Consider the following 12,135-nt stretch of genomic DNA (forward strand, 5'->3'; position numbering starts at 1 on the left):
GCAGCCTGTGCCATGGGATGGCGGTGAGCTTGCTCGCTGGGGACCTGAAATGGGATCCTCTCGCTGTCACGGAGGGGCTTTCCTGCTTTGTGTTTAGCACAGCTCCTGCAAGGGAGGGCTCTCCAGAAGAAGCAATGGAACTGCTGGGCAGCAGCTTTGAAACAAACGCAGGGAACAGTCAGCTTGCGGCACTCCTTGCCGGGGATGTCGTGAAGGGCGAAATGTGACGGGCTCAACAAGGGTCTGAGAGGAGTCTGGGGAGGAGAACCGGGACGGCTCCCCCACGATGTGGGACCTGACCACCGAGTGCCATGGGCAGCTCGCTTGCTAAATTGCCCTGCCAAGTGCCTGAGGCTGGCCACTGCGAAAGACCAGACCCTGGGCCAGAGGGGCCACTGGCATCACACTGCACGGCAGCTGTGATGGCAACGCCACCATAATCGGTGTCGGCTCAGAGCCCTCGTGCTCTCTGCAGTCTGCGAGTCGCTCCCGGGACGTTACCAGTGCCAGGGACTGGCCGGCCACATCTGGAGCTTTTGAACTGGAAATGAATCGGTGACCCAGAACACGAGCCGCTCTCCCAGCCAGGCTGTCCGTTTCCCCACCCCGCAGGCAGCCCCTGCACCAGCAGCCTGACACCCAGGCCCAGGAGTGCGCACGCGCGCGCACGCACACCCCCCCCCCCCCGAGTGGCGTTGCGACATGGCATGCGAGGTCCCAGCCGCAATCATTCTGTTCCCACTCCAGCTCTGCGGTCTGTGATTCAGCTCTGCTGGCCCACTGCTGCAGCCCTTAGCACAGCTGAGCTGGCTCTGCTGGCAGTGTCGCCAGGCAGGGGCCCTGGCTGTGCCTGGGGAGTGGGGGGGTTCCAAAGCTCTTAGAGGTTGTGGATGGCAAAGATAGTCTGGGGAGCTGTTAATTAGCTTGTACCAGTGATGAGCACTCTGCTAGTGGGGTCGCACCGAGCGCCCCCGTGCGCTAGGAGCTGTACACGCAGAGTAAGGAGCAGTCCCTGCCCCAGAGAGTTGAGCCTCACGAGGCAGAGCCGCCAATGGGGAGACAAAAAACAGGTGGGGACATGACTTGGTCAAGGCCCCTCAGTAGGCTGGAGGCAGAGCCAGATACGAAGCCCCTGTTGTGGAGCACTATCCGCTAGGCTGCACTGCTCCCCGCTCCCCCCCCCCCCGCCAAAGTGTGCAGTACAGGTTGCTGGGGGGCCATCTCCCTGCAGGGGCCAGCTGCGCCTGGGCGAACAGGCTTGGCCCCCTGTACTGCGTGAGGCTGGCTCTCAGGCGAAGCACCTTGCAGAGTGCTGTGTCTGTGGCCCCGAGCTGCGGTTAGCAGAGTAATGATGGTCAAACTTTCCTACAGTGGCTTCCCAAGGCAGCTCCAAGGCGTGGTGGCTGCACCCGGGAAGGGAACTGTGGTAGCGCTAAGGACAGAGATCACCAAATGCTCAGGAGCAGCCTCAGGCCAAGCTGCAGCCCAAAGGCTGGTGAGCGCCCTGGCTCCCCTGGCTCACTCCTGCCCCTGAGGCTCTTGTGATGCAAGAGGTGATATTCCAGGAGCAGCTATTCCCAGGGCACAAGCCAGGCCTGCAGGGCGCCAAGAGCAGCTGGGTGCGAGGCCCTTTCAGCTGCAGGCTGCGCTCGGGCCCAGGGTGGCAGAGTGCTTTGCTGTTTCCGTTCACAGCAGCAGGAGGGGCAGTGCTTCCTGGCCAGCCAGTGTTCTGCACGGGGGCGGCTGAACTGTTGGCTAACGCAGCCGCCGGCGGCGGTCAGTGGGGATTGCCTTGCTCCTGGCCTCTGGCTGGCCGGTGGCAAACCCTGCAGCGTGCTGCTGTTAACCAGCCCGGGTAGCGGCTCTTTCCCGGCTGGTCCGGTCTGGTCCGCAGGAGCTGGAGCTCAGAACTGAGTGGTCCGGTTGTGGAGCAGCGCCCGTGGTCACAGGAAAGCTGACTCGGGGGCCGAGCAAATGGTGCAGCCCACCGAGGGGAGAGGCAGCATCTTGCTCCCCCATTTCCTTCGCCCCTTACGCGTAGCGAGACTCCAACCACTGCGAGTCCCCCCCCTCGCCGACCTGGGCATGCGCCGAGGTGGGGACCGGGTCCCTCTGGCTGCTTAACCGGGGTGCTCAGAGCCGGCTGCTTAGATCTCTGTTCCGAAAGTGACCCCTGTGGTCCCAGGTCATTCCTGGGACTGAGGTGTCCAGAAGCGCCGGTGCCACTGTAGGCATGGTCCCAGCTGCGCCTTGGCGAACGGGCTTGGCCCCCTTTACTGCGTGAGGCTGGCTCTCAGGTGCCACCCCAGACTGCTGCAGCGCATCGTGCCCTACCGAGGGTGCCAGCTGGCGCTCCTGGGGAGGGGTTTGCCTGTTGGTGTCTTTCCGGGCTCCAAAGCCAGGGTGGGATCTGCGTTTTGGAGTGTTTTTCACTAGCACAGTTAACTGCATTGCCCCCGGTGAATCTCATTTCCCTTCCACACCCCTGGTCTATCATCACATGCTGCCGGGAGAGCGCGTAGGGACGCCAGCTCCCTGGGGGACCCTCAGCTTCGTCCAGGGGAGCAGCTCTCCTCTCGCTAGTGTGTCTTCCCCAGCAGGACCGTCTCACTCGGGACAGTGGATTTTCCGTACCTCTCAGCCATGAGTTCCACTGAGCTCGGCTCCTAGTGTAGAGAAACCTGTGACCCATTCTCCATTTATTTACGTCTCTCTCCTCGCCATGCGCCTCTCAGGCTTGGGCACCTCTCAGGCTTGTGTTCTGCTTATGTAATGTCTCCGCTGTGGCTGGCAGTCCAGTGGGACCTAGCTCTGGCTCATGCAGTGCCGTGCTAGGCACCTTCCTCCAGTTCATTTTGGTACCAATTTGCATTGCTTTTCGTAGCCAGGCCGCCGGCCGGGAGGATGCCCATTGGAAGATGGTGCAAATACCGTATCGGTGCTGAATCACAGTCCAGGTCTATTACATCTACTGCATTCCCTGCATGCACTAAGGGGCTGATCCTGACAGAGCTGCCTCAGGAGCAGGCTCTTCTGACTGGGTAGCTCTGTTAAAAGCATCCATTGTGTTTTCTGACCAGGTTTGCTCTTTCTCAGCTCCCAGGGGTGAGCATTTCTCATGGCTCTCTGACCCTCAAGTTGTGTACCAGGTTTTTTCTTTGAATGTTTGTGCTTGATTGTACTAGGAAAAGCTCTGTACTTGTAATCTGAGGGAAGCTTTGCATAACAGAGTGGAATCTTTTTAAAGAAGCCCTCTTCCATGTGTGCGGCATTGCATTTGTCTCCTTACATATCTGCTTGTGTAATTACTCAAAGTATTTTAAAAGTGGCTCAGCGTTTCTTTTGCAGCATTAGAAACAGCCGATTCATTTTCTGCTATGCTGAGAATTAACTGTCCTTTCTTCCCTCTTCCTCTGCCCCCACTGGAAAAGGAGAGAATGTAAAAAAAGAAGAAAGGATTTGCATTGTAGTTGTGATTGGCACCGGCTGTGAATGAGAGGTCAGTTCATGCGGCTGTTTCTTTTCAGGCGTTCCTTTTTCATGCACACTGTATTCAGGCTAGGCGCATTCTTTCTTTTCAAAGCTTCTCTGTCTGTGTCTTTCTTTCCCCTTCCTTTCTTTTTCATCTCTTTTCTTTACTTCTGCTGTCTTTTCATTCTGTATTTCTCCACCCCTTGGGGCTCCATTCTTTCTCTCCTCCTTCCTCTATTCAGTTCCTTTTTTCTGTTTGCAGCTTTAGTGAATAGCCCGTCCCTTTTCAGAGAGGGAAGGGAGTGAGCAGCAGCAAAGTCGTTTCAGCAAAGAGGAACTTGAAAGTCTGTCTTTCACTGTTTATTTCACTTAAAAGTAAAAACTGGTTTTCAAGGGAGAGATTTGTAGGAGGGGTCCTTTGAAGTGAACCCACAAAGCCAGTAGTGCTGGTTTGGTTAGTCCTAGGGTAGCTTTGTCCCTCTGCCAGCTCTCCAAATACCAAAAACCAGTCTGCCCCCAAATTGTGTGCAAGTGATAAGAACGCCCTGGAAATGCTTTTATAGTCCAGTTTGCAGGGGCTCTGCTTTGCTCCCTGCTCAGTTTGAAATGTGGTCTTTAGCACTAACTGGGCTCAGGAGAGGGACCACTGACGCATCGCCGCCTGGCTCTGCTTGCTAGCCCCCCACCCCACCCCACCCCACCCCCCCGAAACACGAGAGCCATTCTTTCTTTTAATGGCTAATTCTCTCCTGGAGGCTCGTGCCCCAGCAGGTGCTGAGAGGGTCGCTTGGAAGGCAAGAGAAGGCAGCTCATGGGCAGTCACACCAGTTGCACTGCAAGACCAAAGGCTTGAGAAGATGAGCCTGGCTTTGCTTAGGTCTGTCTTGTTCCTCAGAGTGCTGCCCTGAGCTGGGAGTCGTCTGAAGCACATGCTGCCCCTCTGAGCAGGAAAGGCTCTGACAGGCCTGGGGTGTTAGAAAGAGGAATCTCCAGTGTTCTGTGGTGACATTGTTCCCAGGTGCAACGCTTGTGCTGTAGCACACAGCAAGGGCAGCAGTGTCTTTGGGTTAAGCTTAGAGGCGGAATCAACAGAGGTGATGTTGTAGTTGGTGTCTGCTATAGACCACCAGATCAGGGAGAGGAGGTAGACAAGGATTTCTTCAGGCAGCTAAGAGAAGCTTGCAGATCACAGGCCCTGGTTCTCATGGGAGACTTTAATCATCCGGATATTTGTTGGGAGACCAATACAGCAGCACACAGACATCCAGGGAGTTTTGGAGCATGTTGAGGATAAATTCCTGCTACAAGTGTTGAAGGAATAGACCATTGATGGACAGGTCCATCAATGGCTATTGGCCAGGATGGGCCTGGACAGTGTCCCTCGCCTCTGTTTGCAAGGGCTGGAAATGGGCGACAGGGAGTAGGTCACTCAGTGATTCCTTGTTCTGTTCACACTCTCTGGAGCACCTGGCATTGGCCACTGTCGGAAGACAGGACACTGGGCTTGATGGACTGATGGTCTGACCCGATGTGGCCGTTCTTATGTGCTGGGGAAGTAGGCAGCTTGACCTGCTGCTCACAAACGGAGGAACTAGCAGGAGAAATAGAAGTGGGTGGCCACCTGGGGTGGAGCAACCGTGAGATGGTAGAGTTCAGGAAAAGGAAGAACGGTGAGCAGTAAAATGCAGACCCTTGGTTTCAGAAGAGCAGACTTCGACTCCCTGAGAGAACTGATGGGCAGGATCCCTTGGGAAGTGGATATGAAGGGGAAAGGAGTTCAAGAGAGGTGGCAGTATTTTAAAGAAGTCTTACTGAAGGTGCAGGAACAAACCATCCCGCTGCATAGTAAGAAATGCAAATATGGTAGGCAACCAGCTTGGCTTACAAGGGAAATCCTTAGCGAGCTCAAACCCAAAAAGGATGGGTATAAGAAGTGGAAACTTGGACAGGTGACTAAGGAGGAGTACAAACGTATGGCTGGAGAATGCTGGGGAGTAATCAGGAAAGCGAAAGCACAATTGGAACTGCAGCTGGCAAGGGATGTGAAGGGTAACAAGAAGGGTTTCTACAGGCATGTGAACAATAAGAGGGTTTTTAGGGAGGGTGTGGGGCCATTACTGTATGAGGGAGGTAACCTGGTGACATGATGTAAGAAAAGCTGAAGTAGTCGGTGCTTTTTTTGCCTCAGTCTTCGTGGACAAAGTCAGCTCCCTGACTACAGCACTAGGCAGTGCAGTGTGGAAGGAGGTGGGCAGACTGGAAAAAGGCAAATGTAGTGCCCGTCTTTAAAAAAGGAGAGAAGGACAATCCAGGGAACTACAGACCCGTCAGCCTTACCTCAGTCCCTGGGAAAATAACAGAGGGGATCCTCACAGAATCCATTCTGAAGCACTTGGAAGAGGGGAAGGTGATCAAAAGTAGCCAACATGGATTCACCAGGGGCAAGTCCTACCTGGCCAATCTGATTAGCTTCTATGACGAGGTAACAGGCTCTGTGGACAGGGGGAAGTCAGTGGATGTGATATACCTTGACTTCAGCAAGGCTTTTGATACAGTCTCCCACAACATTCTTGTCCAGAAATTAAGGAAATATGGATTGGATCGTTGGACTATAAGATGGATAGAAAGCTGGCTTGATGGTCAGGCCCAACGGGTAGTGGTCAATGGCTCAATATCTGGTTGGTGGTCGGTTTCAAGCAGAGTGCTGCGAAGTGCAGTCCTGGGGCCAGTGTTGTTCAACATCTTTATTAATGACCTGGATGAGGGACTGGATTGCCCCCTCAGCAAGTTTGCAGATGACACAAAACTAGGGGGAGAGGTAGATACGTTGGAGGGTAGAGAGAGAATCCAGAGGGACCTGGATAAATTGGAGGACTGGGCCAAAAGAAATCTGATGCGGTTCAACAAGGAGAAGTAGAGAGTCCTGTACCTGGGGCGGAAGAATCCCAAACATTGTTACAGGCTGGGGACCGACTGGCTCAGCAGCAGTACGATGGAAAGGGACCTAGGGGTTATGGTGGATGAAAGGCTGGATATGAGTAAACAGTGTGCCCTTGTAGCCAAGAAAGCTAACAGCATACTGGGGTGCATTAGGAGGAGCATTTCAAGCAGATCTAGAGAGGTTGTTGTTCCCCTCTATTCAGCACTGGTGAGGCCACATCTGGAATATTGTGTCCAGTTTTGGGCCCCGCCAGTATAAAAAGGATGTGGATTTGCTGGAGCAGGTTCAGCAGAGGGCAATGAAAATGATTCAGGGGCTGGAGCACCAGACCTATGAGGAGAGCCTGAGGGATTTGGGCTTGTTTAGTTTGCAGAAGAGAAGAGTGAGGGGTGATTCAATAGCAGCCTTCAACTTCCCGAAGGGGAGCTCTAAAGAGGATGGAGAGAGGCTGTTCTCGGTGGTGTCAGACAGCAGAACAAGGAGCAATGGTCTGAAGTTACAGAAGGAGAGGAGTAGGTTGGATACTAGGAAAAACCACTTCCCCAGGCGGGTGGTGAGGCACTGGAATGCGTTGCCTAGAGAGGTGGTGGATTCTCCATCCCTGGAGGTTTTTAAGTCCCTTTGGGGCTGGGCTCAGGAGGGGAGGGCAGGGCAGGGCAAGGCAGTTCCTGGGGGGAGAGGCTGGTACAGCAGGTGTATTTGCAAGCCTGACTCCTGTGGGCCCCTTGCCGCACAGCCAGCACAGAAGGCTCTGTGCTGTGTGTTCACGGGACCCCAGACGTGGTGGAGTGGCAGTCAGTGACGTGGCGATTCTCCTTCCCCATTGACCCTCGAGCATGCTGCGAGCCGGAGGAGGGCGCCTGTACGCTGGGCAGGGTGCACCGTGGGGTTAAGGGCAGTGGAGTCTGACCTCGGGACTGGAGCAGCTGGGTGGCACTGCGGCTGGAGAGGTCAGCTTTGGGGTCTGGAGGGTTGGCGAGGCTCAGATACCTGTAGCCCGGAGGTGACGGCGAGAGGAGGAAGGACGGAGGGGCTGGGCCCAGAGGGAGATCAGGGAGTTGAAAGAGGGAAAAGACGATAAGGGAGACGGGATGGAGCTGAGATGAGTGTTGCTAGGGAAACGGAAAGAATGAGTGAGCGAGCGAGCGAGCGAGGAGAGGGGATGGAAGGTACTGGGGGGCGGTGGGGACAAAGGACATAAAGACAATGCAGGTCGCAAAGGAGCGAGGGAATTCGCACTGTGGCGAAGGAGAGACAAGGGGAGGTGGGGGGTCAGCTGGCAAACAGCCAGGGGAGTGTGCGGTGGTCTGGTGGCTGCTCTAGTCCCTGGGGGCGAATTACAGCCCCCCGCTGCGAAACCCCTCCTGCGTGGGCCACACCTGGAGACGTAAGGGTGTGGGCAGGTCTCAGTGCTGGGGTGATGGGTGGGTGCTGTGCCTGTCGTGCCCAGGTGATTGCCTGCAGCGCTGTTCAGCGCCTGCCAGGTACAAGCGAGCGGAACAGGAGTCCTTGCCTTAGACCGCAGGGTTGGGTACTGGAGAGGGGAACCCCAGCCGGGCACAGAACAGCTGTGGCAAGGGAAGTGGGGCCTTTCCAGCCCGGCTCTGGTCTCGGCACAGGAGCTGGGGGCCACCAGACTCTTTGGTTCTGTGGTACTGGGCCGGGCATCGCGTCGTAGGGCCTGTCTGCAGGGCGCAGACGCGTTCGCAGCATCGCTGCCGAGCCCAGCTCCCCCGGCGGGAGAAGAGGAGCAAACGGCCTGGCGTGCTGGCCCCAGCCCCTCTGAGGGTTTCGGAGCCTGGCTGGCTCTCAAGCCCCAGTCCGTGTGAGATGGGGTGCTGCAGGGCTTCCTTGGCAGTGTCCCCGGGCCCAGAGACACTGCTGCAGCCCCTGGGACAGTGCACAAGTCTGGGGCCTGGCGGGCACAGAACGCTCCCTCTGGAGCAGCAAAGCCGTCACGACTCGGAACACTCCTGGTTGGACGCTGGCGCTGCCCTGTCACCCAGCAGCAGCGCGTGTTGGGCGACGGCAGGTCAGCTCCCCGGCGGAGGAGAGAGCCGGCTGGGCAGAGCCTGGCCCCAGCAGCTCGCGGCAGAGTTGTTGTCCCGGGCCAGTGCCCCAGTCCCTGAGAGCAGCGCTGCCGCCGGACAGAACCCTGCCTAGCTCCAGCGACACGCTCTCCCCTTGCTCCTCCAGCCTTCCGAAGGCCAGGTACCGCCGCCGCCTCGGTGCCCAGCGGGTCGGCCTCACTGAGGCAGGCAGGGTTCTCGCTGGCGCTCTGCTGAAGGCGGAGAGGCGCTTTTGCCAGAGGGTGAGTACACGTTTCCAGCAGTAAAAGGGCTTTACTTGCACCATCGCCACTTCCTGGCTCAGGGGGGAGCCAGGGCTTGTCGCCCCTACCCCCGTTTTCCTGGCTCGGATCCCTGTGGAGGAACATGGGCGTTCGGGGACAGCCGCAAAAGCTGGTATCATTTACGTCCTTAGGGCCGTGAGAACACCACCCCTCCCCGAAGCGGCACTGCAGTGCGCTGTGGGGAGGTGCTCTGCCTCTGGCAGGCGAGGAGAGCGCTCTCCTGACAGCACACCCCGGTGCTGAGAGCTGCAGAGCCGGTGCAGCGCCTCTGGCCGAGGCAGGGCCCGTGTCGGGCTGGGCTGGGCTGGGCTGGAGCACACCCCATGCTGGGAGGTGGTTGGCTTGGCGGGCCTTTTGGAACTGCTAACGATGCTGCCTCAGACGCCCGCTCGCTCCCCCTCTTGTATTCCCCGGGCGTGCCGATGGCCTGGGTGCACCCGCTGGCCTTTGCGCGGGCGCCTTAGGAGAAGAGTCTGAAGCGAGATGGAACCGCCGTGCAGCGCGTTCCTTTGGGCCCCAGGGCCTTCAGCACGCGTCAGGCACTGTCGCGGCAACACTCGATGAACAGTCGGCCAAGTGCCAGGTGTCCCGGCCAGTGCAGAGAGTGAAGGAGGTCGAGCCTGCGACTATCCCAGGCAGCTCTGCCGGCTGGGAACCCAGTTAAGGGAACGGTGGCTGGAGAACAGCTCGGGCGGGCAGGCTGGCCAGGAGCAGGAGACATGCAATCACGTGGTGGAGCCTCGTTTTATGGACTGGGTAGGGAAGGGTGTACTAAACATACCCTGCCTTTAGCACATCCACACACCAGATCTGCAGCGGCCACCCCACGGGCAGAGCTGGGTCCCATTGACTAAGGCTGCTGTGGAATGCCCGGGAGTTAATTACCAGCCTGGCTCCGATGGCGGGCGCCGGGGGTGCGAGCTGGGTGAGCTGGCAGGATTCTGGTTGAGGGGAGGGCTGGGTGAAACCGTTAGTTAGGACAATGGCAGGAACGGCTGAGGAGGGGAAGTGGGCTGTGTCTGTCCCGTGCAGAACGTGCGTGCTGGCGTCTCGCAAGGAATTGAAGAGACCTGTCTGCAGGTAGGTTGGGCTCTGAAGTGCAGGAAAGGAAGTCGGAGCTGTCAGGTTCCAGGTGTAGTGAGAACTGAGTGATCGCAGGTAAATGGGAGCAGACGAAGCTGTGAGAGAGAGTGCAGCTGTGCTGCGAGCAGAGATCGGAAAGGACTGAGCTCCTGAGGGAGATGCCGAGGAGGGGCATTAGCGCAAGCTGCATGTTGTGGAACACGCCTTCCTTGGAGGAGCTGCCGACTCGGCCAAAGGCTGGTTCCCAAGCGAGAGAGAAGAGACCCAAGTGACTCGCCAGAGAGCGGAACATGAGAACCTCAGCAGGCCCGATGGCGCCTGCCCCAGCACTACGAAGGAGCGACAAAGAAACCGAGCGCCTCCAGCCAGGGCAGTCGGAGACCTTTGGGAGCCAAGGCCTGAGGGGAGAGGGCAGCGAGAGACACGGCTTGGCTCTGGAAGAGACGCAGGCGTCCTCCAGACAGGCAAACATGGCTTCAGCTGCTGGGATACGAAACCTCCCCCGGTGGGATGCGCAGCATCCTGACAGGCGCGGCTGTCGGGGCCGGGAGAGCTCGGGACCGTTACAGGCTTTGGGTAGCACCCTGCAAAGGTGACCTGCCGGCTCTGGAAGCGCAGAATGCAGGAGGCCCGCTGGTCTCAGAGCTGACAGCAGAGCAATCTGTGGGGAGGAGGTTGGCGCAGGCAAGGGGCCGAGAGAGGAGTTGCAGGAGTATCCTGGCAAGGCGGGGTCTGGGCTGGCAAGTGGCAGGGCTCAGGCGCTGGCTGGGAGTGGCGTGGAAGGACGGGGAGAAGAACGGGACGGGCTCGCTTTGACGCTCTGGCCAGAGATCCCTTCAGGCTTCGCTGGTCCCTTGCCAAGCAGCCTGACCTTGCCGGCTGGTGCTGTTAGAGCAGGGCAAAGCGCTGGGCAGGATCTCCACTGGTTCTCCTCCAAGCTGCTCTCAGCCAGCTCTGGGCCCAAACGCTTGGCAGTGTCCCCGGTGCTGTGCTGTGGCGGCAGCCGCCGAGGCCCAGCCTCGCACTCGGGACTGGGGAGGACATGGCGCTGAGCTGAGCAGCCAGCACTGCACCAGCCTGCATGCTGGGCAGGGGAGACGCCTGCTCCCCTGTGCTGTGCAGTGGGCAGAGCAGAGCTGTTCCCAGGCCGTCATCCCGGCCTGCCCAGGAGGCTGCACAGAAAGGAAACTAAAAGTGAGGAAGTGAAACAAGGACGTTTGTCCGATTCCCCATTTGTGCCCCCGCCCCGCCCACCTTGCAGAGTTCTCGGTGACAGCCCCCGGCAGCCTACCTCCCGCCGCAGGGCTCACCCAGGCTGCGCGGGGCTGGGGGGCAAGGCCCAGACGCGTAGCTGAGAGCAGTGCAGAGGACTGACTGGTGCCCACAGACGCTCTGCACGGTGGGATGCGGCCGGCTCCCAGCCTGACGGGGCGCCAGGTAGGAAGCCCAGCTTGTGCTGCGCCAGTGGGCTTTGTCGGGCAATGGTCCTGGCCCAGACACCCGGGGGGTGTGCTCCGCTCTGCCCTGTGCCCCTGCAGCTGCAGAGAGAGCGCGAGCCCCGGGGGTCCCCTCTGGCCCATGCTCCCTCCTCCTTCCCCAGCTGCGGGGCACGGTGCTGGGCCGTTCCCTTGGCTCCCTAGGCCTGGCCAGGGCTGCCTCCCTGGGTGCACCAGTAGGGAGGAGTCCCTTATAGCCGCTGCTGAGAAGCAAGACTGAGCTCTGCCAGGGCGCGGGAAGTTCCCCTGGTGTGTGCTGGAGGGGGCCGGATCCCCCTGCCCACCAGCCCGGCCTGAGTCTGGGGGCGGCAAGTCAGGCCGCACTGCACCACGCCTTGGGGTGGCCATTGTACTCCAGACGCGGCGGTCGGATTCTCCCCGGGAATGGGGAGAGAACTCGGGCACCCCAGCCCTGCCGGCCTCGGGCTCTGCAGAGGGGAGCCAGGCGCCTGCTTTCAGCCCAGCGTGGCTCCCGCGTAGGTCACAGGGAGAGGCCAAGTATCTGGGTCACGTGCCCGAATGCCACGGCTCTGCACGTCCTGTCGCTGCAGTCCCGCTGCGCTCACTGTCCGGAGAGCGGCCAGCTGGGCAGCAGGGACGCCGGTTCCCTCCTAGCGAGAGGTCGCAGGCCAAAAGGTGAAGCCTCGCAAGGGAGCGGCCTGTGTTGCCGGCACAGTCAGTTTGCTTTGCAAACGCGAAGGGCCCTGGCTCTGGCAGGAGACGAGGGAGCGCGCAGGGAGCAGCCTGACGTCGCTGGGGAGTCGCTTTGTTCCCCGGCTTCCCCCGCAGCC

General features: G+C 59.0%; 1 protein-coding gene across 3 annotated transcripts in view; it reads left to right on the forward strand.

Annotated features, from left to right (window-relative positions):
* The window catches only part of ZNF710 (zinc finger protein 710), a 46,693-nt gene that overhangs the window by 21,262 nt on the left and 13,296 nt on the right, over positions 1–12,135 (forward strand). Inside the window, exon 1 of one of the 3 annotated variants that reach the window (XM_075006570.1) lies at positions 3,453–3,499. The exons of the other annotated variants lie outside the window; for them this stretch is intronic. The gene's annotated coding sequence lies outside the window, so the exon portion shown is untranslated. Of the gene's footprint in view, positions 1–3,452; positions 3,500–12,135 lie in introns of those variants that run through there. 3 annotated transcript variants of the gene reach the window in all.

The sequence above is a fragment of the Carettochelys insculpta genome, chromosome 12 (genome assembly GCF_033958435.1).
Source record: "Carettochelys insculpta isolate YL-2023 chromosome 12, ASM3395843v1, whole genome shotgun sequence".
In the NCBI taxonomy this organism is placed as follows: domain Eukaryota; kingdom Metazoa; phylum Chordata; order Testudines; family Carettochelyidae; genus Carettochelys; species Carettochelys insculpta.